We start from the raw sequence: 25,445 nt of genomic DNA on the forward strand, positions 1-25,445 counted from the left end.
AATCTGAGTATGTGATTTTTCCCCCTCAAACTTCACTAAATAGAATTAAATTAAAAGTGCAGTAGTAAGACACTTATATAGAAGCCATACAATTTAAAAAATCTCAAAATTTTAAACAAACTAAGTTTGGAAGAGAGTATGCTCAGAGCTTATATCTATATATATCATAAATAAAACTACAATGCTGTTTAGAACATCATCTTATAGTTTCAGTCTGTTTGGGATATAGAAACAGCACATCACTGCTTCTTTAGTAGTAACTATAAAATAACTGAGACACAAGCAAAAAACCAAAACATATTTTAAGCAAAATATTTCCCTATAAAAAGAAATTTTAAGGAAATAAATTTCAGTTCATAATGATTCCTTTCTAAGTGAATACTGATTGATTTGATTTGATGATCAATGGTAGGATATGCTGGGCCACTGGATAGATGACTAAAGAATCAGACATATTATTAAAGGGGGACTTTCCTGTGATTAAGGGAAACCAGCAGAAATTTAAAACCCACATGAGCTAGTGTAGTGGATAAGAGGGGTTTTTTTGTATACCCCAAACAGAATTATTTCATTTACCTGCCAAGACTTCTCATGTGACTTTTGTTAAATGTACTAGAGGTAGTATGGCAGGCTGGGATCTGCTCTCTTCTGCAAAGGGGCAGGTCGGGGTAGAAGAGTTTTGAACTATTACAATGCTTAGACACAAAAGTTCAGCCAGAGGGGAAGTTCAGTAAGTATACACAATACAGGATTTGCTTCCAAGAATTTTTAAACTTTTATTGATTTAAATATAGCACAGTTCTAAAGTACCAGGATTCCTAATTAAATGAAAATGATCACGATTTCTTACTATGTGGTGAAAAAAGGAAAGTGATTTTTCTCCTCTAGAAGAATAATATTTACATGAATTTATTTGGTTCTTTTTAATAAAAATTTTCAACACGATTTTTTTAAAAAAATAAGTTGTGTAAATAATAATTAAAATCTGACTCATAACCAAGACAAAAAAAGAGTCAGTAGAAGTAAACTTAAAATCCAGTTGTTAAAACTAGTAATTGGATGTTAAAAAGCTATTGTAAATATATTTCAAGTATATTTAAAAATTAGGGAAAATTTATAAAAATAAATAAAATATGAAAATTTACAAAATAGATTAAAGGTCAATGATTTGAATAAACAAATGGACTTTCTAATAATGATTCAAAACAGCTTTTAGAACTGAAAACATACTTAGATTCTATCCCAGTCCAGTCAGAATGGCAATTGTCAAGAATACAAGTAAAAATGTTGGTTATAATGTGGGGAAAGTACAGACTCATACATTTCTACTGGGACTGCAAATTGGTACAAACCCCTGGAAAGCAGTATGGAGAATCCTCAAAAATCTATAAATGGCACAACCATTTGATCCAGTTATACAACTCCTTGGTATATATCCAAAATATTTAAGATCAGCATACTACAGTGACATAGCCACATCAATATTTATGGCAGCACAATTCACAATAGCTAAACTACTGAAACAACTTAGATGTCCATCAACATATGAATGGATAAAGAAATTGTGGTATATATATACACAATAGACTATTAATCAGTCTTAAAAAAGAATGGCATTATGACATTTGCCAGTAAATGGATGGATTTGGAAAATATTATGGTAGGTGAAATAAACCAATCACAAGAAACCAAAGGATGAATATTTTTACTGATTTGTGGACGCTAAACCGCAATAAAGTTGGTGGGGAAGGGTAAAAGAGAAGTTCAGTATATTAGACAAAGGGGAACAAAAGAAAGGAATGGGGGAATAGGAATAGGAAAGATAGTGGAATAAATCTAACACAACTTTCCTATGTACACACATGAAATTACCTAAGTGAACTTACCATTGGGTCCACGCACAGTAGGGTCTTAATTAGAATAAGATATAACCTCTTCCTGTATAATTTTATCAAAATAGATTCTATAGTTATATATAATTAAGAAGAACCAATAAAATAAAATAGAGAATTAGTTTTAACAACATACTGGATAAAAGAAAGGACAATGAACATATAGACAATTCATTGAAATTAAAAAAGTGAAGAAAATGGAAACTTACAAATAACAGAACACAATAGCTAATAAATTGAAGATAACATCAAATATTCTTACATAAATATAAGTGGAATAAAAATTAAGAAAGAGAATCGGATATTAAAAAAACCCAAAGATATAAAGTTGGAGAATTTCCTATGATTCAATAATTCAGAAAACTAAACAGGTGAATAAATATTAAAATAATCACAACTTTATACATAATAGATATAATTTTAAAAACTGGAGAGAAAAATATTTAAAGCAAGAGAAATAACATGGGCATGTTTCATTCAGAAGGAAAAACTTAACAATCAACAATGCCAGAAATGAAAATAAATGGAAAACAATAGAAAAAATATCTTAAGAGGTAGAAAAAAAAAAGCACTTTAATCTATAATTTGATGTAAGCAAGAAAAAAAAGTCTTTAAAGTTAAAAGAAAACTTTAAATTTTTTTTTTGTAAATGAAGGGCTGACATTTTTCACGAGTATACCCCCAATATAGTATACTACAGTTTAATAGTCTTTCAAAATGAAGAAAGACAATCCACATAGAAACAAATCCACAAGACAGAATGAAAGAAAAAATTGACACATTGTATAAACCCATATAAAATACTATATTTTTATTCCTATTTATAATAAAATCTTTTTCTTTTATAGGATTTATGATTTCTATCTTAGCATTTGTACTGTCTTTCTTACCTGTAGCAAAATGAAAATAATTAAAATAAAATTGAAATATTTTATTTCTGCCTTAATTTCTGATGGTTATTATTTTCTTTTAAAATTTAAATTAATTTTAACTGATATATAAACTATGAAAGTAATGTAGATTAATGGTGGGAACTCGTTTTATGTCTTGAAGCATGCATAAATTGTATAATGTTTACTTCAGATTAAGTATATCTACCTCTTCAAGCATTTATCATTTTTCATACTAAAAACATTCAAATTTATTTATCCTAGGTTTTTGACATATGTCATACCTTGTGGTTGTTTATAGTCACTCTACTGTGTACAAATCAGAATTTCATGCTCCTAACTGTAACTTAGTTTCCACAAATCAACCTTTTCCTGTCTGTCCATTCCTCCATAAATAATATATAAATTTACTAAAAAATTATATATTGATATATTAAGAATAATGCCACTTTATTGTGAGGCATATTATATATAGGGTACATATGAAAAATCTGCCTCTGAGAAAAATTTTCTATGTGTTTCAGTCCCAACTGTATGCATTTATAATGCATTGCCAGCAGGCCTCATTTGGGAGTTGCCATCTGTAAAGACATGGTGCACAGTCAGTTAATTGATGTTTTCTCCAGTGAGGTCTAGTGAAAGACTTCTCCCCTAGCTCAATCCCCTAGCCGCACTCATATGCATATCTGCATTCCTAACGCATAAGCCTCAGTTTGGAGGCCTTCTGCTTAGGAGTCTGGACTCTCAGGCACTTTCTAGACCTCCTTACAGGGCAGACCTCACTTTGCCCCAATATAGACTCCATACTTTTTTGCTATTAGTGTTTTCCTACTCCTTCCTCATAGCCCCTCAGCCCCCAAACATGAGGAAGGCTTTTGGTAGGAGCTCTTCAGCTGTGAGTAATTTTCTTAACTTGTTTTCTTGTCCTCTGATCTTCACCTAGTGTTGTTGCATGGGAAATGTGAAACCCTGGAGCATGGTGCCTGTCTGTCTTGCTTCTTGTCTCCTGTTGCAGTAAGTAAATAATGACCTTTTCATTTTGGTTTGTCTTAAACGATGACTTCAATACCTAGCACACATGCACACACACATGTGCATGCATGAGCAATCGCATATATATGCACATATATATGAAATGTATGCATACATGCTATATATACTATTATAAGAATTTAAATTTTTTGGCAAAGTGGCAAAGCATTAATCCAAAACAGATATGATATTAATAAGAAAAAAATTCACATCAGACATTTTGCAGTTGGTTTAGCTCCAGACTGTTCAGCTCATGTAAGAACAGATATTATTTAGGATAAAATAAAATAAAGCACCATCAAAGATCCAGCTGAGAGAGTAACATTGTTTTTAAAAAAACTTAAGACACAATATTTGTACATCTTTAGGGGTTACATTATGGTAATATATGTATACAGTGAGCAGTAATCAGCTCAAGGTAATAAACATTTCCAACTCTTTAATCATTAATCGTGTTTATGTGTTGAGAATTTCATACTCTTCGTCTCTATTGATTTTGAAATACACCATATATTGTATTAACTAACAGTTACCTTACTGTAATAAAGAACCAGAAGTAATTCCTACACTGTGTTTTGGTGCCTCTCTTTAAATTTCTCTCAATCCCCCTCCCTGCTTCCTTTTGCAGTCTCTGATTTACAAGATCTAAGAGTTACTTTACATAGGCACACATGGAGTTAAAGTAAAACCACTGAAAAATAGGATAATAATCAGATGCTAACTATATGTGTTTCATATATATATATATATATATATATATAAATTAGTCTAAATATTATTAAGGATACTAAGCAGTATTTTATGATGATAAAAATATATTTTGCAAGAAAAGCCTAACATGACCCTAAAAATCTACCTTCAAAATAGGTGAAACAAAAATAGACATTACTAAAGGCCATAAGAGAAATCTAAAATTATAATTGAAGCTTTTAAATCATTAGTAATGAACCAGTATATATAGTTCTCTTCTCTATCTATCTATCTACATACATACATATATACACGTATATGTGTATATATATATATATTATGAATATACATATATATATATATACTTTGTATAATAAATTTTTAAATTCAAACATAATATATACATACAAAACATTTAAAATAGTAAAAGCATTGTGTATTTTCACAATCTAAACATATCTGTAATAAAAGCAAAGACTGTATCCGAATTCTGGAAAATATATTTATATCCTTTTCAGTTATTATCTCATCCAATGATAAATAATACTTTGACATTTTAACAAGGACCTATTTTTTCTAGCATTTTCTGTATGATTTATTTAGCTCAGAGGCTATGTCTGTCAGATTTACACATGCTGTTACATGTAACAGTGGCTTCTTTGCTTCTTAGCATTTGATGGTATGGGTATACTCTGGTTTATTTTTCAATTCTACCATAGACATTGGATATTTGTGTCATAAGTAACCTTCACTAAATCTATGGAATATATTTATAGTTTTAGTGATTTTAATGAACAGATATTCTTAATTTTAATTTTAAGATAGTTTACACCATTTAATTTTATATTTGGGAATTTTGAGTCTCATTAAAATAAACCTCTGTATTTAAAATATGATTTTTTAAAAAATATAAGAAATAATAGTGTTTCTGGATGGAGAGACAAGAAATTTTTAAAAAATTGTTTACCTTTTTTGTACTTAAAATTTTAAAACAGCTATTGTTAATATTCTTACCTGTTTGTTAAAATTATCATATTTTCAGTTCCTTTTCTATTTATGAGTACTGAGCTATAAAAGACTCTATCTTGTATAGTCAATTAAATAATTTTTCTTTATCTTTCTAGATAAAGAGCTAACTTCTAATCCTTTCCCCATGGCCACCTCTGGTCTATTTTTTCATAAATGTTCATCAAATCATTGGTTCTGTTACTTTATAATATCCCATGTCTAGAATTTATCATTTTATTTACCTTCTCTAAAGGATAGATAACCTGGTTGCTGCCAGTTCTTAACCACAAAAGTAATACCGTTATGTGTATTTTTCTATCTATTTAGCTATATATATCCCAAAATGGGTCTATGTAAAAATTTCTCATGGAAATATAACTAGAATCAATTTTTTTTCAGACATAAGCTAATTTTAACTGACTCAGTTGTGCCACATTGCTGTCCTGAAAGAGCTATGCCTACCTATATTATATCAGAGCATAAAGTTTGCTATATCTTTATATTTCCACTTCTTTTTATTTTTTATTTTTTAATTTTTTTTTGGCATTATAAAACATAGTCTTTTTATTTCACAAATTTATCCCTCTCTCCCCAGAGCCCTTGGCAACCATTGATCTTTTTACTGTTTCCATAATTTTATCTTTTCCAGAATGTTCTATACTTGGAATTGGACAATATGCAAACTTTTCAGATTGGTTTCTTTCAATTACTTGTAGGCATTTATGATTTATTAATGGCTTTACATAACTTCTTTTTTTTCACTTTTTTTATTTTTTTTTTTATTGTTGGTCGTTCAAAACATTACATAGTTCTTAATACATTATATTTCACAGTTTGATTCAAGCGGGTTATGAACTCCCAACTTTACCCCGTATACAGATTGCTGTATCACATCAGTTACCCTTCCATTGATTGACATATTGCCTTTCTAGTGTCTGATGTATTCTGCTGTCTGTCCTATTCTCTACTATCCCCCCTCCCCTCCCCTTTTCTCTCTCTACCCCTTCTACTGTAAATCATTTCTTCCATTTAAATTATCTTGTCTTACCCCTCCTTTCCTCTTATATATCATTTTGTATAACCCTGAGGATCGCCTTCCATTTCCATGCGATTTCTCTTCTCACTCCCTTTCCCTCCCACCTCTCATCCCTGTTTAATGTAAATCTTCTTCTCAAGCTCTTCGTCCCTACCCTGTCCTTGTTTACTCCCCTTATATCAAAGGGGTCATTTGGTATTTGTTTTTTAAAGATTGACTAGCTTCACTTAGCATAATCTGCTCTAATGCCATCCATTTCCCTCCAAATTCTATGATTTTGTCATTTTTTAATGCAGAGTAACACTCCATTGTGTATAAATGCCACATTTTTTTTTTATCCATTCATCTATTGAAGGGCATCTAGGCTGGTTCCATAATCTTGCTACGTGAATTGTGCTGCTATGAACATCGATGTAGCAGTGTCCCTGTAGCATGCTCTTATTAGGTCTTTAGGGAATAGACCGAGAAGGGGAATAGCTGGGTCAAATGGTGGTTCCATTCCCAGCTTTCCAAGAAATCTCCATACTGCTTTCCAAATTGGCTGCACCAATTTGCAGTCCCACCAGCAATGAACAAGAGTGCCCTTTTCCCCACATCCTCTCCAGCACTTATTGTTGTTTGACTTCCTAATGGCTGCCAATCTTACTGGAGTGAGATGGTATCTTAGGGTAGTTTTGATTTGCATTTCTCTGACTGCTAGAGATGGTGAGCATTTTTTCACGTACTCATTGATTGATTGTATGTCCTCCTCTGAGAAGTGTCTGTTCAGGTCCTTGGCCCATTTATTGATTGGGTTATTTGTTATCTTACTGTCTAATTTTTTGAGTTCTTTGTATATTCTGGTTATTAGGGCTCTATCTGAAGTGTGTGGATTAAAGATTTGTTCCCAGGATGTAGGCTCCCTGTTTATCTCTCTTATTGTTTCTTTTGCTGAGAAAAAACTTTTTAGTTTGAGTAAGTCCCATTTGTTGATTCTAGTTGTTAACTCTTGCGCTATGGGTATCCTATTGAGGAATTTGGGGCCCAATCCCACAGTATGTAGATCATAACCAACTTTTTCTTCTATCAGATGCCATGTCTCTGATTTAATATCAAGCTCCTTGATCCATTTTGAGTTAACTTTGGTGTGTGGCGCGCCACAGACTCCAGCCGCGGGGCGATCGCCTATCAGGCTATGCGACCCTCCGTATGGAGAAATGGAGCTCCCACAGCTGAACCTCACATGATGGAAATCTGTCCACTAGATTCTGGAGCGCCTCAATTTCACTGGAAATTCCCAACAAGATAGCCTTCAGCCGTTTCATATCGTCTTTCTCCAGCTCAGTGACGCGGCGCACTGGGGTGATGCACTCCCTTCGCTGCCATCTTCCTACATTCCACTTCTTTTTATTATCTAATTTTCTATTTTTTTTAAACAAACTGGCAAAAACTAAGTTCCAGTGTTGCTTTAATTTGTATTTCTATGGCAACTATTGATTTGGAGCATTTTTATATGCTTTTGAAATTCCACAGTTTACTTATTTCTAAATTGAATTTTATGTCCTTTTTAAATTTTCTACTGCAGTTGTTGCATGGTATCTTCTTGATATGATGAAATTTCTGTATGTATTGGATATAGTCACTTTGAGTTTTTTGGCACTTCAACTGTGTTCCATCATTTGTATCTCATTTCTACTGAGTTTTTCATGTTATCCTTCTTTGCATAAACATACAAATAACAGCAACAGCAAAACACTTCATTCACCGGTTAGATGGTCATGGGTAATATCAAATGCAAATAAGGATTTTTTTCTCTACCCTCTCAATCCTTCTGATTTTTATTTCTTTTTCTTTGGTGAAATTAAGGGCTTGACCATAAACAGTAACATGATATTTTAGTGGTAGTGAGGCTGAGAGGTTTAAAGCATCTTCATAAAATTTATTGCTTTCTGTGGGTTACTTCTCAATTTAACAATGTTTCCTGTTTGCTAAGGGTTCACTTGGCATCATGACTATTCATAAATATATGTTGAATCTTACTATAGTCTTCATGTTATGCATTCTTTGAGACAATTACTAAACATTGTTTGTTAAACAAGTGGTTTATTAGGTGCTGTGGTCTGAAAATGTCCCTCCTCCCAAATTTTTGGCACTTCAACTATTTCTATTGTGTACATATTACACAGTCTGGGTTTATTATAGTAGTGTAAAGAGAGTAAGACACTTGGGGAAAACTTTATCACAATTTATATGATTCAAATAGGTAATACTTAAGAGTTTTGCTTTTAAACCCTAGGTTAATAGTAAAACTCCTTGGTATCCAATTTGTCTTTGTGAGGTTTAATAGGAGAGAGAACCATTTGCATTAGCTGTACTGAAAATTATCCATTTATAATGATTATATCTGTTTTGTTTTCAGTTTTATAATTTGTCCATTATTTTACAGGTGAGAATTATAAGTTGCTGTCTGTTGTTTTCAGATATTTTTCTTACTAAGGCAATATTCTACTAAGCTTTGTAGCAATTTTATTTGTTTCCTGCTCATTTTAAATATTTCTTCTAATCATTTCATGCATTTTTTTCCTTTGAGCATGTGATCTAATGATTTATATTGCCCAATTTTCTTAAAATATTAACTTATTCATGGAAATGGTTTACTCATGGTAATGTAGTATACTGTATATGTTTCAGATAACTTTATTTTGAATTTTTATTAGGTTTCTTTTGTGGTCATAACAATTATCACAAGCATAGTGGCTTAAACAACACAAATTTATCATGGTATAGTTCTCAAGTTTAGAATACTCACAAAGGTTTCAGTGGGCTAGAGTTAAGGCTTTGGCAGGACTCAGTTTCTTCCTGGAGCTGTAGGAGAGAATCTATTTCCTTGTCTTTTTCAGCCTTCAGAGGTCATCATGTGCCTTGGCTCATGTCCCTTTTCCTCTATTTTCAAAGCTACAGACACATAACAAAGAGTCTAAAAGATGCTTTTTATATCATCATGTCACTTTCTCTGTCCACAGCCAGGAACAGTCTTGCTTTTAGGATTTATGTAGATTAGTTTGGGAACAGTGAGATAGGGCAATTCAGTAATATTTCCTTTTCTTAGGATCTAAATATCTTTACTCACATCCTTTTGGTCATATAAGGCACTAGTCTAAGGTTCCAGAGATTAGGAGTATGGACTTCGTTGAAGTCCATTACATTCTTCTGTCTATAAAAGCAATATTTATTTTATAACCTATTAATAAGTAACATTGGTTTAGGTAAACATTATTCATCTGTTTTGCTAGATTTGAGTATCCATATCACAATGCTTTGCAATATGATTTGGAGATAGTCTTTTCTTTTTACTCCAGAAGTAAAATATTTGAGTTTAAATACTTGAAATAAACATATGGCTTATCTTTTCTTTGAATATTGGAAATATATTTCTTATGAAACCATATGTGTGCATCTCTTTGATAGTCTGGTTCATAAAAGCTATATTCAGTTTCTTCCTAAAGTGTTAAGTGTTAGATGTTGTATGCTTTTATTTTATCTTGAGAAAACGTTACTCAGGCAGATTAATAATTTGCACATTTTTTGTCTATTATGTATTTTCTAACTCCATATCCATACTGACTCTGGGCTTGGACATTTAACAACATAAGACCTGGCACAAGTAGGGACTTAAAAAGCACTTGCAACATTGGTTTTCCCTCTCAGACCCCTTTGGAAGAGAAACCTAGGTTGTACTGTGGAATAATGATGGGGTGCCTGGGAAGAGCATCCATAGTCTGCCAGCCTTCTCAAGCAGGCTGTAGGCATATTTGTAAAGCCATTTAGAATCCTCAGCCCTGACAAATCCATCAAGTAGCTGTAGCCCTGTGGGTGACTCTAGCAAGGCTAGCAACCTATAGCCAGATTAAACCAGTCTAGAATTACTAACTTTATTAAATCATAAGAAATAATGAATGTGTCATTTTCTACTTGTTTGTTTGTTTTGCTTCAAGCCACTGTATTTGGGGGTAGCTTGATGAACAACAATGGATAAAAGAACTGTACAGGGAAGAAGGCAATACCATAATAAGCAAAAATGAAAGACCTATGCCATCGACAGTGAGACTGGGTAGTGGATAGAGGATGGTAGGGTAATGAGTTTCTTGGTTTGAAGTTTAAAAAGAGGATGAGAAATTTGTTACAGGTGTCAGGAGAAAGGGCAGCCCATGTGATAAATTTGTAAAAAAAAAAAAGTTGGTAAAAAATGTTTCCTTTAATAACTTAGAACACAGAAAATTTATCTAGTGAATGTGAAAGGTTTATCGAAATTTCCTGGCAGAATTTTTAAAGCACCAATTGGTTTCTTTAAGTAGCAATATGGGGTATTGCAAAAGAGAAATGAGCCAAAGAATAAAATATCCAGTTTGCAAAGAGAATTTAAGAAGTTAAAATGTAAAATTGTTTCACATCTCCAGCCACTCCAGAAGGCAAAAGATACTCGAAGTAAAAAAAAAAAAGAAAAGAAAAAAGTAAGAATAAAACCAAGGGTTTAACTGAAAGGTCCCTTATTAGACATTTTGAAATGTATAAGCCAATCTTGAAATGTTTCAGTTAGACAAATGTTTTTTTAAGACTATTAAAGGCATTATCCCATAGTAGCCTCATATGTGGTAAAGATTGGCTCATCTCAAGGAAAACCTCCACAAAATAATGAATGTGACTTGTGAATAAGTGATGAACCCCATTCATATTCATAGGAAACTCAGAAAGCTATCTAATAGTTGTACCAGTATGGACTACCAGAAATAGGGAGTCCAAAATGAGAAGGGTCTCAGGCAAGACAAAACTCTTTGATCAGAGAGAGAATTATCTGCCATCTGACCCCAGAATTCTAAGTTTGCAGTAGCTTTACCCACTTTGAAACTATAGGAAAATAAATCTTTTAAATAGGTGGGCAGGATTTTGCCAGTCAAGAAACAGAATTAAATCTGACCACGATTATGGCTAAAAAATAAAATTTGTTTCACAGAACATAGCCAAGTGCCCAGACGGTGCAGCAAGGAGCAGAGATAAATTGATTAGGAAACCACAGACTTAGAAAAGGAATGTTTATTTATTGCCCTTATCCTGTCCCTGTATAACCACTGTGTGTGTGTGTGTGTGTGTGTGTGTGTGTAAGTGTAATAGATTGCATTTTCTGCCTGTAGATCTATGCATGATTAATTTTATTCAAGTGGTACCCAAAGAATTGCATTGGAAAGTCCCATCCATTGGCACTTGGGTGTGATTTCAGTGATAAGATCCTGAAACTTTAAAACAAAGCTTGGTTTTATAATCAGAGGAGACTTCTGATAATCTTGGGGAGGCATGGAATATTTCATATGTAAAATGTAAATAATAGTAGCCAGTGTGTGTACTGTAAGTAAATTCGAAATGGTCAGGGACGATTTGCCATTCCTCTGTTAAAGGTTGCATTGACACTGGACTTGGAAATAATGACAAGCTTTGATCAAAGAGATACCTTAAATGTAATAATACTAGATATTTGACAAATAGTTACATCTAGGGTTAGTCACATAAAGAAGCTTGGCCTAGTACACTGAATGATGTGAGGCCACAGGTAGAGAGACCTCGGCCCTTCAGTCATTCCTACCAAGATTCAACAAATATTGAGAGAGAAGTTCAAACTTCCAGGTGACCACTGCCTCAGAAGTGTACCGATAATATCATGATAAACAGCCCAGCTGCCCAGCCCCAAATTAATAAAATAACAAATTCTAAGAATCAAGAAATAAATCTCTGTTTTATCAAAACAAAATCATGGATTTATAGACTGATTTTTAAATTGATAGTATGGAATCACAAATAGTAATTGCTCCTAATGTTTAGTTATTCAAGTTAAAATTGTATTACCTTCCACATTCCTAACATTGTAAACTTACATACTTTTTCTTTATTATAGTCTTGCTTTATTCATTTATCTCATTTACTCTATTATATAATTTTGCATATGGTCTGTTTTATAATGCACCTTTATTTTTATTTAGTATTTTAAATATCTCTTGAGTTTGTTTTGATATTCTGTTACACTTTTGAGCTGCTTTATTGAAGTGTAATTGATACATAAAAAATTCCACACATATAATGTGTATAATGTGGTTGATTTGAACATATATATTTACTTATGAAGCCAATGTTTACAAAGCTTTCTTGAATTGTGTGGCTATTTCCTTTATTTTTATTCTTAATTTTTAATAATAAAAGTTTTAATATTCATTCATACTGTTTAAGCTGCTTGCTATAAGTTATTTTTTCTTCTTAGTGATATTAGTAGTTTTTTTTTATCCTGTAGTTATTTAGGAAAGTGTTTTTAAAAATGGAAAGTATTTGGCTATCTCTTGTTTGTTTGTACATTCTATTTTTCTTTCATAGGCCCATATATCCAACTGCTTACTTATTTATTCATGTTCCAATTTTAACTTGTCTAAAATTGAACTCTTGATTTTAAGACTTCCAAATTAGAGAGTGGAAATTATCTAACATCTTTACCCAGAATTCTGTGCCCATAGCAGCTTTACTCATTTGAAACTGAATGTGAAATTAAAACTTTTAAAAGAAAGTTTGGAGTTCTCCAGTCATAAAATGAAAATAATCATGTAACTACATTGAAATAGACATTTGAGTTGAAGGTAAATAATCTATTCATTAATTCCACAACTGTATATTCTCTTCCTCTTCTGTATCAGGCATGGTGCTAGTTTAAAGAAGTTCAAGATTATACTTTAGTCTTTTGCTATCAGAGAATCACTGGCTTATGGAGACACATCAACACTGATGATAATAAAATACAGCAATAGCAATGAAAGGGACTCATAAGGAGTGACATTAAAGCAAAAGGAAAGAGACTGTAACCAAGCCACTGTGCCGTAGCAAAATCAGGAAAAGCAAATTTTTTTTTTAAACCTAATAAACATACTGTGCTGTTCTTTAGGCATAAAATAAATAATTTAACTTTTTTTCTTTTTACAATAAACCATAGAATATTGGTTGCATATCTATAAAGGAAAACTATTTTGATTTAAATCTTAAGTTTCACCAATTAACTAGCTTGGTGAGTATGAACAAGTTAATTAGATTCTTCAGCTTCGTTATCAGTTAAAGAATGATGCTAATAAAAATTAGAGGTCCGTAAAGAGGATTAAATGAGTTAGAATGTACCTGGGAAAATAGTAAGTTCAATTTAAAGGATTGTTATTATTCTTAAATAACTAACTAAATATTTGGATCAAAGAAAGGAATTAAAAATGACAGGAGCAAAGCTTTATTTTAAAATTATGCTGATAAATTCTGAATTCTTCCAAAGTGTCTTCTCTTATTATATAGTTCTTATTTCCTCGTAGCTAGCCTTATTTGTTTGGAATGCTCTCTAAGCAGATGTGTATGGGAAATTTTACACAAAAATAAGAAGCAAGAAAGGACGCGCATTTTGTCACTTTATGATTAACACTGAATTGGTCATAAAAAGCTTTCTTTTAGTTAACTGCTGTCATTTTAGGATTTCTCTCTATTTTCCTACCAGTTAATAACTTGGGAGAATTTCTTTAATCATAGAGTGATTTTCTGACTTCCATGTAGCTCACTCAAATTTCTACATTGTGATTTTGATGATTTCATCTCAAGTTTTATATCTTACAAAAGTCTAGGGCAGCAGATTAGCACTTCTTTGAAAAAAATCTTCTGAAAATTTTCTAAACTGGTATGCTCTCTTTTGCCCAGTTGTCTATTAAGATAGCATATGATGGGTGAAGGAGTACTTGGTTAATTAGTGCATTGTACTGAATCAAGCTCACTTCCCACATGGAGTCTCTTGGTTGTACTCTGATTCCCATCCACAGGTGGCAATCCAGCCCACTCAGAGTCAGATAAGCAGTGTATTACTGGTTAAAAGAAGAGACTGGCCAGGTACCTGTGAGAGGATTTGTTTAAATCTGTCACTATCACTGAGAGGAGAAACATCAGTACTCCTGGTTTGCTGCTGGTATATTACTACTATTAGTTTTATTTATGAAAGATAGCATCATTTGACCCATACCAACAATTAAGGTTCTTTGCAATCTTATAATTCTTGCTCTGAAATAACAAAAAGGCTGATTTCATTTGAAATAGCTGACTCACATCATAATAAACTTTGTCTTCACTATTCTAAAAAAAGGGATTAAAAAGGTGAGTGTACAGAGTCCTCTATTCAGTGGTCAACATGGGGAAATGAACAGAATTTTGACTGACAATGAGGAAATATATTCTCCTTAGTGCTTTGATTTTATAGTGAATATCAGATCTTGTAACAGATATTAAATTTACATTAGACAGACTTCTAATTTTCCAGGCCTATGACATATTCATTATAAAGAAAATATGTTTTGCTATCCTGTCTGATTATTTGGGATTCTCCATACATTATTCCTCCATTTTTAATGTTATATACAACATAATATAAATGTTATGGTTAAGGAAATATATCTGAGGGAAACTGTCTTCTGTTAGCTGTATGGGTCCTATGGAGAGTAAGAAAACTTCAGCATTCATAAAATGTTTTAAAAATCTAAAAATTATTGTCCTGTATTGAGCTAACAATGCACATAAATAATATATAGAGACACAAGCTTCTCTAAAATCCATTTTTTTAAAAAAAATTACATTATGAAAACTTTATTCACACACAGCATTGACATATTTTCATATGATACTTGTTGGCATTAATATCACACCTGAAAGACAGCAACTTCCTTGAACATTTACTGCTAAGCAGACACAAGCTTGTTAATGTCTCTCTAATGAAAATTAGTGAAAAGTGATAATGGCATCATTATTTAGACATACCATTTGATATTAGCATTCTTCAAAATAATAGTATTTAGACAGCCCTGCTTTAAGGAAAGTTCTTCAGTGACTTCATTTGAAACTTTTTCAGTGCATAAAAAAACAAATACCCTAGTTTATGGTCACATCAAGAGGTGTATTAACTCATATCTTGATCTGCAAGGATGAAATATAATGCTAGACTCTTCATCTAAAGCAAGTCCCTGCTTTACCCTGTGACCGGAGCTATGATTGGAGTGTTCAGCTAAATTAGATCATCACCAGAGTCAAGATGAATCTGGCTTTGAATAATTGCCTTCTATGGTCATGATCACTGAGGCTGCAATGCCATGATTAAGGCAGCTGTGCTACTTTTAAGTAGGTCATGCTCAGTGATTCACTGAATCCCGAACCTTAGTTACTGCATCTATAAAGTGTTTTTTTTTTTTTTTTTTTTTTTTGTGTGTGTGTGTGTGTGTGTATCCTGTTTTGGCAAGAATGAATAAAGTGGTTATGAGCATGAATGCTGGAGCTAGATATTGGAGTTCAAAATCCAGAGTTGTAGTTTATCTATGGCCAACAAATGTATATTGAGGGAAAGTGGTAATCTTTCTGTTACTCAGTTTGTTCATTTGTAAAGCAGAGGTAAAATAGTATCTATTATTATGTAAGGTTGTTGTCAGTGGATATACACATCCTCACACCTGCACACACATACACAGTGCTTTGAACTGTATCCATTGTATACTAAACTCAACAAATACATTGAATAATATCATTCTGTTAGTTATAATTTGGAGGCTTCTAAATTAGGAAGTAACATAAATATCAAACTCTTAAGAAATAAAATTCTCTATTATTACCCTTTGTTTCTCACTAAATATGTCCCAATGCCTGACAAATAGTCATTAATAATGGAGAATTGATTGAAAATACGCTTACTTTCAGTTTGGCTATGAATATGTAAATTGGATTTACTTCATTTTCCTATGGCTTAAGCTAAAATTAATAATGAAAAATAATAGTCAGCATTCATCAAGAGCCAACTTGGATCCCAGTCTTTCTTGTGTTTATCGTACTGTTCCTTTTTATCTGTCTTTCCTATAACTCTACAGTATAGATGTTTTCAACTCTTATTTTAAAGATTAAGAAATTGAGATTTAACTGTAAATTAGTTTACATATATTTATATTATATACTTTATATACATTGTTTTTACTTTATATGAAGTATTATTAGAAACTTATAGCCACTTTATTCATTCTTGCCAAAACAAATATAATGCTAGACTGTTCACCTAAAGCAAATCCCATCTCTAGGTAATACAAAGAACTCAAAAAACTTAACGACAAAAAATTAAATAACCCAATTAATAAATGGGCAAAGGAACTGAACAGGCACTTCACAGAAGAAAACATTTGAATGGTCAACAAATATATAAAAGAACGTTCAACATCTCTTAGCAATTAGAGAAAACGCAAATTAAAATTACACTGAGATTCCATCTCACTCCAGTCAGTATGGCAATTATCAAGAATAGAAGTAACAATAAATATTGGTGAGGATATGGGGGAAATGTTCACTCATACATTGCCGGCAGGACTGCAAATTGTTGTAACCACTCTGGAAAACAGTATGGGGATTCCTCAGAAAACCTGGAATGGAACCATCATTTGACCCAGTTATCCCACTCCTTGGGTACACACCCAAAGGTCTTAAAATTAGCATACAACGGTGACACAGCAACATTAATGTTTATAGCAGCTCAATTCACAGTAGCTAAGCTATGGAACCAACCTAGTTGCCCTTCAATACTTGAATGAATAAAGAAATTGTATGTATATACAATGTATGTATATGTTTTATGTGTACACATATACGTATATACAATGGACTATTAGTTAGCCATAAAGAAGAAAGAAACTACAGCATTTGTCGGTAAATGGATGGAACTGGAGACTATCATGCTAAGTGAAGTAAACCAGTTCGCCCAAACCAAAGGCTAAAGGTTCTCTCTGATATGCAGATGCTAAGACACAATAAAGAGAGGTGGGGAAGGAAGAATAAAATTTTATTGCATTAAATAAAGGGGAATAAAGAGGAGAGAGGGACATGGGAACAGGAAAGATAGTAGAAAGAATTGGACATAACTTTCACATATTCATATATGAATATATGACCAGTGAAACTTCACATCCTGCACAACCACAAGAATGGATCCTAAGTTGTACTCCATATATGTGTAATATGTCAAAATATTCTCTATTCTAATGTATATCTAAACAGAACAAATTTAAAAAAGAAAAAAAAACCAGAAAATAACTTAATTAGAAATGGACAAAAGACTGAAGAGGCAGTTCTGTAAAGGAAATATACAAATGGCCAACAGGTATACAGAAAGGTATTAGAGGTCATTAATCATCAGGAAAAGCAAATCAAAACCACAATGGAGATGACACTAACAAGTACATTAAAAAAAAACAAGTGTTGGTGATGGTGTAGAGAATATGAAAACTTTTACCCTGTATGCAAAATTTTTCAATTATTGTGGAAAAGAATATGGAGATTCCCAAAAATAGTTAAAAATAAAAATATTCTACCACGTTGTAATCCTATTTCTGGGTGTTTACCTAAATGAATTAAAATCAAGGTCTTGAGGAGATATGAGCAATTCAGTGTTTGGGGGATGTTATTCACAATAACCAAGATATGGAAACCACCCAATTGTCCATCAGTGAACATCCATGAGTAGATAAATAAGTAAAGAAAATAGGTATATATAGAAATATTATTTTACCTTCAAAAGGGATTCCAAATATTTTGATAAAATACTTCAAGTGATAAGCAAATTGGATCAAATTATCTATTAATAAAAATGACATTCATACACATATATTATATATAACTACATTAGCATGAGAGAATAACTGGAAGGTAACTGTGATGGTAGCAGACAGAAGAGAGAGGTAAATATTAATTAAGTGAAAATTAAAGGACAGATTAAATATTGCATTAAATATAAAATATGTGTGATAATTGAATTTATGTCCATGTACTCCATACACACATGTGTGCATGTTTATGCATAGCTTTATGAATTTCTTTCTTTTTTTTTTTTTTGAGAATTTTAACATTTATTTATTTTTTCTTAGTTCTCGGCGGACACAACATCTTTGTTGGTATGTGGTGCTGCTGAGGATCGAACCCGGGCCGCATGCATGCTAGGTGAGCGCGCTACCGCTTGAGCCACATCCCAGCCCCATGAATTTATTTCTTAAAAGTGAAATTAGTTAAAGATCTTTCAAATTCTTGAGGGATATGGCCTTGGATCTTCTAGACACAATTATAACATTTTCCTTGTAAATTGCAGTTATAAATAAAAGAAAGAGCAATCAAGTGTTCCCTAGAGGTCATAAAGGCAAGTTACTATGTTGCAAATGTTAGAAAAGATGCACAAAACTGTGAGAAGATGTGGGTAAATGTGCAGAAAGTGAAGTGTCTTCCTTTTCTGCTTATTTTGCAACAAAGTCTTTTCAAATGTTAACTTCCCCTTCACTAAAAGCTAGCAAATGATCCGTGTTGAATTTGTGAGTACCTTAGATTTTAATTTACTTTTGAAAATGACTATTAATTTTTTTTTACAAAAATTAATGAATAATTACAAACTTAATTATATGGGAACTAAAGGTCTTACCAAATATTATTATTTATTATTGTACCAGAAATGCATATGCTTTTACATATGCTAATTATTTTGTAGAACAGATGTTTATCATGTTTCAAAACATATTATGAAACAACATTTGTATTCACTTTTCAAAATACCAAGCACCATTAATTCTAAAAGTGTCTGGATTTCACTACCACTTCTCTAATCTCCTACCTTACTGGAATGAAGAAAGAATTATGGAAATTACTGGAATTATGGGAGAATAACAGCAAAAGAAAATATAAAGAAAGAAATGATCAAAATTTCTTAATAACATTGCAAAGGAATGAATTATGATTCTTTTCCCCCCAAAAAAAATTTAAAAAGAATTAAAAAGATAAAAACACAGCTTGCTTATTATCTTTCTAGGTATAATTAGTATTATATTTTTTCCTTCTTTTCAGTAAAATGCTTTTGACATGATTAATAGCTGCATGATGGGATTCCTCTCCTATTGTCTTTTTTTTTGTTAGTCCATTTTATGATTCTCTTTGGTTTGCTCAGTTATTCTCACATACTTTGCACAAGTTTTGGGTATGACACAACTCTTAAGCCACCAAGCACCATGATAAATGTCTGTCCACCTGCAAATTAGTAATGGTATCATTGCTCTTTTTATTTACCAAATGATTGTTAATCACTGGAGATGTCCCTACTTAGTGCCACATTCTCAAGAATCCATGACCTCAATTGTGAATGGTTTCTTGGAAATAAAGAATGAATATATACTTACTATGCAAACAGGAATTTATCCTTTTTTGAGTACAAAGAGCACAAAAACAACACAGCTGGCAATGATAGGAGTGCTTATAAAAGCCATAGCTATACCTACTTCTTCCTTTAACCTTTTGACTATACTCTCTGGATGTATGGTCTCATGTGTCTCCTGTGAAGTGGCAGCATCATAAACTAAGAGAAATGTACAGTCTCCTGACTCTCAGGCTCTCACTACTTGTCACTGGTAATGTGGTTATTTGTGCTTAAACTCTGTTACAGTTTGAATCCACAATTTTATCCACAGTCCCATATGTTGAAGGCTTGTTCTGTAATGCAGCAATGTTCAAAGTGGGGATTTTGGGAAGTGACTGGATCATGAAGACTCTGACCTCATCAATGAATTAATGCATTGAGGGATTCATAGCAGAATGGATTATTGGAAGGTGGTAAATCCTGTAGAAGGTACAATCTAGTTGGTAGAATTGAGTTCTCAGGGAAGTGCCTTTGGGAACTATATCTGTATCAAGTCCTTTTCTCTCACTTTGCTTCTTGGCTACCACAAGGTGAACATCTTTGCTCTACCACATCATTGTACCATGATGTTTTGCCTCACAATAGGGCCAAAAACAATGGGGCCAGCCAACCATGAACTGGGACTATTGAACTGTGAGCCAAAATAAAATTTTTGTCCTTTAATTTTCTTTTCTCTGGCATTTTATCACAGCAATGGGAAGCTGACTAACACAGCCTCCCTTCCTATCCTTCTGTGTTCTTTTTATGTCTGTTAAGAGACTGAAAACTTCAAACTACATTTCCTAGATTTCATTCCTGCTGATTTCTTGCTGACTTTTAGTTTGTTTCTGCCACACAAGGCATTGGTTTTAGAAGTCAGAGATACAGGAAGAAAATATTTGTTCTTTATGTGGCTTCTGTGGACATACTGTGGATAGGTCACAGTCTCTGAACTGGGAGGCCAGCAGCAGTACGTAGCAATTGATTGCAACAACCTTCAGCAGTTCTGGAAAATGCAGGTCAGAGATTTACTTCAGTCCAAGACCTAGTTCTGGGTATCCCTTATAAAGTCTCAATATTCACTCTCTTCCTGAACAATTCTAGGACCAACTATGTGGCAACTCCAGGGGTCTAGTACCTACCATGTGGAGCTTCTATATGAAGTTGGAGTTTCATCCTCAATATGTTCCCTTGGTGTTCTTCCCATTACCTTCATCTTCTAAACTGAGATGTTAAACTGTGATCTCAATAAGCCCAAATGTGCATTCCTTTATCCTGAGAGACATTAGCTGCTTACTAGGGTTAATGATCTTGAGGTATTTCACTGTAGTCTTTTTGTTCTCTCAGTGCTTCTCTGCTTCTAGTGAAAACCTTACATCAAATTCCTTTGAAAAATCTGGAGCACTTTGTTGTCCTAACTAAAGAGAGAAGGGTAAGTGCTGTATAATCATTTAAACGAGTAAATATTTAAATACCTATTTTAACTACTATAGCATAGACACCGATATCTGAATTTCCAAAACAAAATTTCGACTAATGTTGCAGTACTAGGAACTTTACAAACTCACAACAAGAGGATTCAAAAATCAGAGATTTTTTTTTTCCAAAGGATTGAATCAGGCCACAATGCACAAAATACTCTTGAAAGAGTGACTATTTTTACGGCTCCATTCTGACAGTCCCTACTGCAACACAGCAAGTCCCCTTATTTCAGCCACACCAAACTACTCGTATTTCTCCAAATGCCATATGCTATAAATTTGTAGAAGGCATTTGTCTTCGTAGTTCACTCTTCCCACAATTCTCTTCACTGCTTATTTTATGCTAATTTTTAGATCAAAACTCACCTTCGTCCAGAATCTCCCCTACTCCAAAGATGTCTCAGCATCCGGTGTTTATCTGTCTACAGCATGAACACTAATCCTTGGTTGGCTTGTTTAGGTCTACCTCTTCCCTTTTATAACTCTTCTTCTAATTCTTAGTTTATTATAATGCACAATGTTGGTCCCAATAATGAAAAACTTGAAGTGGCCTTGTAAAATTAAGAATTTTAATGTCTGTGTTTATCAGGAATATTTGGTCTCTAGTTTTCTTTCCTTGATGTGTCTTTGTTTGGTTTGAGTATCAGGGTGATACTGGCTTTATAGAATGAATTTGGAAGTATTCTGTTCCTTGCTATTTCATGAAATAATTTGAGGAAAATTGGCATTAGTTTTTTAAAGGTCTGATAAAATTCAGCTGAGAATCAATCTGGTTCTGGCTTTTCTATGTTGGAAAGCTTTTAATTGCTGCTTCAAACTCATTGCATTTCATTTGTATAATCTCTTGCTTCAATTTGGGTAGTAAATCATATGTATCTAGAAATTTGGCAATAGCTTCTAGATTTTCTGGTTTATTAAAGTCTAAATTTTCAAAATAGTTTTTAATCATCCTTTGGATATTAGGAATGTCTATGGGGATATCTTTTTTTCTGTAATTTTGTTATTTGGGTTTTCTCTCTTGATTAGTTTGGTATGTATGGATATGTAGCAATAAATCCCTCTATTATGTATAATTATAATTCACTAATAAAAACAGCCCTGGAATCTATTGTTAGAGAGGAAGAGGTTAAAATATCATATTGCTTGCTTACTGATGGTGAATGTGAATTGTAAATAGCCTTTTGGAGAAGAATTTGGTAATATTAATTAAAATTAAAAATACAAAAATCTTTCCTAGCTTTTCTTCTGCTACTATATTAATATCCAGAATATATAAAGAACTCAAAAACTTAATACCAATAATATCAATAAATTGAAAAATTAACTAAATAAACATTTGTCAAAAAAAGAAACATAAATGGCCAACAAATATGTGAATAAATGTTCAACATCTCTAGCAATCAAGGAAATGTAAATTAAAACTACACTGAGATTTCTTCTCAGTCCAGTTGGAATGGCAATCATCAAGAATACAAATAACAATAAATGCTTGTGAAGATGTAGGGAAAAAAAGACACTTCTGTGCTGTTGATGAGACAGCAAATTAGTACAACCACTGTGGAAATCAGTATAAAGATTCCTCAAAAGATTAGGAATGAACTCACCAATTGACCTGGTGATCCCACTTCTTGGTATTTACCCAAAGAACTAAAATCAATATATTAGAGTGATACATGCATTTCAATGTTTGTAATAGTATAATTCACAATAGCCAAATTATGGAACCAGATGAATGGATAAAGAAAATTTGGTACGTATACACAGTGGAGTTTTACTCAACCATAAAGAAGAATGAAATTATGGCATTTGCTGGTAAGTGGATGGAACTGGAGAACACCCTAGTAAGTAAAAGTAAATTAGGCTAGACTCAGAAAGTCAATGGTGAAATATTTTATAAGCATAAGGTAGAGAGAAATAAGGAGGGGGTGGTTTCATGAAAATAGGGAGAACAGTGAAGTTGAAGAAGAGGATTGAGGGTGAGAGGGCAGGGATAGAAAAGGGGAAGAATTGTAGAATGAGATTAACCAAATTATGCTATGTGCATATAAGAATATATCAATATTAATTCCACTTTCATGTATAATTATAATGCCCCTAGTTTTAAATATTAATAGAAGGAAGATGAATACAGTAGAGGTAGGAGAATCAGAGAAAGGAGGATAGGGAAATGGATAGTATCGAGGATTGAAATGGAACAAATTATGCTATATGGATTCATAAATATATCAGAATGAATCCGACAACTATGTAAATCTATAATGCACTAATAAAACATAAATTTAAAAATGTTGAATCAGGATTTCTGGTGTAAAATTATCGCTCCAACAGTTGCTACCTGTATAACTATGGCAAATATCCTAAGCCATCTTATCTTATTCCTGAATATGAGGTTGCATAACAATAGAATGAGTTCATATGTGTAAGGAATGTAATATTGTTATCTGTCACATTGTAAGAAATGTGTAAAATGTTACTATTAGTGTTTCCAAATAACTATGCTTAACATGATGATTACCAAGTACAAATGTGGCAATGGATTACCAATGTAGTTCAAAGAATTTAGGGCTGGGTAAAAAGAAATATTTACTTATGAGAAATATAATCTGTGTATAGTGATTTATGACTATAACCAAGAGATGCAAATCAAATAAAAATTTTTAATTTAATTTATGAAAACCATGTAAATATCTGCATAGAAAACATAATATGTTGGACTTAATTTTACACAGTAAAATTTGGCATAACATTTCTTCTGTTTTATTATGTCATGGCTTTGGTGTAGCTGCTATGACACTTTGGACTTAGTTTATTTCATGAACATCCAAAGGGTAGAATGTCACCTAATGAATCATTAATATTGCTGTAGCAGCATGATTTTCCATTATATTTTCTTCCTGAATGGTAACCTGACTTGACCCTAATGAGTCTGGGAACTAATAGAATCATAGCTCATCTGGCTGTACATATGATAATAGGGACAGATGTACATAGGCCTTCCTTTCCTTTTTGTCAGCAATGGAATGGATCCATTTAATAGTAATCATCGAGATGAGTAGATGATTGCTTTATTCTCTCATTCATGGGCCTAATGTAATTTTCTTCTTCAATAGACTATAAGAAATGGATGATTTCTTCAAAGTAGAAAAACTGAGGTAGACTTTTGCATTACTCAGAATAAAAAGACTTATAAATATGAAATATGAGGCAAAATATAAGTGAACTCCTTTGTAAAAAATTATTTTAAAAACTCACATACTCTTGTACATGGGATTTTCAGGAAATGGGTCCTGAGTCTGATTTGTTTACAGGAAGTTTATTTGGTGTCAGAACCATTACAATACCTGTAAGAGAGCAAAGACAGCAGAATGGTCAGAAAAGGAGCCAACTCTAATGCAGTGTACACCTGGTTTTGCTGATCCAAAATACAATTCTACTGGATACTCTTAGGCTGAGATGGCCTGTCAGAGATGTTCCAAATTGAGGGAAGGTTTTGTAGTTTTGTGTCAACCCATCATTGAATGACAAGTTGCCCATGGAGACAACATAAACTTGAGTGAGGCCACTTAAATCAGAGCTGTGTCATTAGCAGCTGGAGAAACAAATGTGGTGGCACACCACTATATCCCTACACACATGAAACTCCAGAGATCAGCCATGATGTGCTGAATCTTCTGAGTTGAACCATGACATCTCCCAAATGTTCCAAATCAAAACAAAATAAACGTGTGTGTGTGTGTGTGTGTGTGTGTGTGTGTGTAGAGAAAGGGGGGGAGGGAGGGAGAGGGAGGAAGATTGAGAGAATATCAATTAAATCATGGATATTTGGAGTATAAAGTATATATTTAATTAGAGAATGTGAGAAAATAAGAAATATCTAAGCTTTATTTAAGTAATCAATAGAATATTTGCTTTGGCTTTGGGATTGTCTACTAGGGATCTCTAAAGTAATATTATTCTGAAAAGTAATAAAAATTGTAAGTGGATGCAAATTATTTATAGCTGTGTAAAGAAATTTAAAATACTCTTTTAAATAAAAAATAACTCTTCATACACAGCAAGTATTATAATGATTCATTTAGCTAAATGTTAAATAAAAATGTGATTGTGATAACTTGTAACTGTACTTTTTACAACTATGTCAATATCAGTGTGAATTTG

Source organism: Ictidomys tridecemlineatus, chromosome 7 (assembly GCF_052094955.1).
Source record: "Ictidomys tridecemlineatus isolate mIctTri1 chromosome 7, mIctTri1.hap1, whole genome shotgun sequence".
Classification (NCBI taxonomy): domain Eukaryota; kingdom Metazoa; phylum Chordata; class Mammalia; order Rodentia; family Sciuridae; genus Ictidomys; species Ictidomys tridecemlineatus.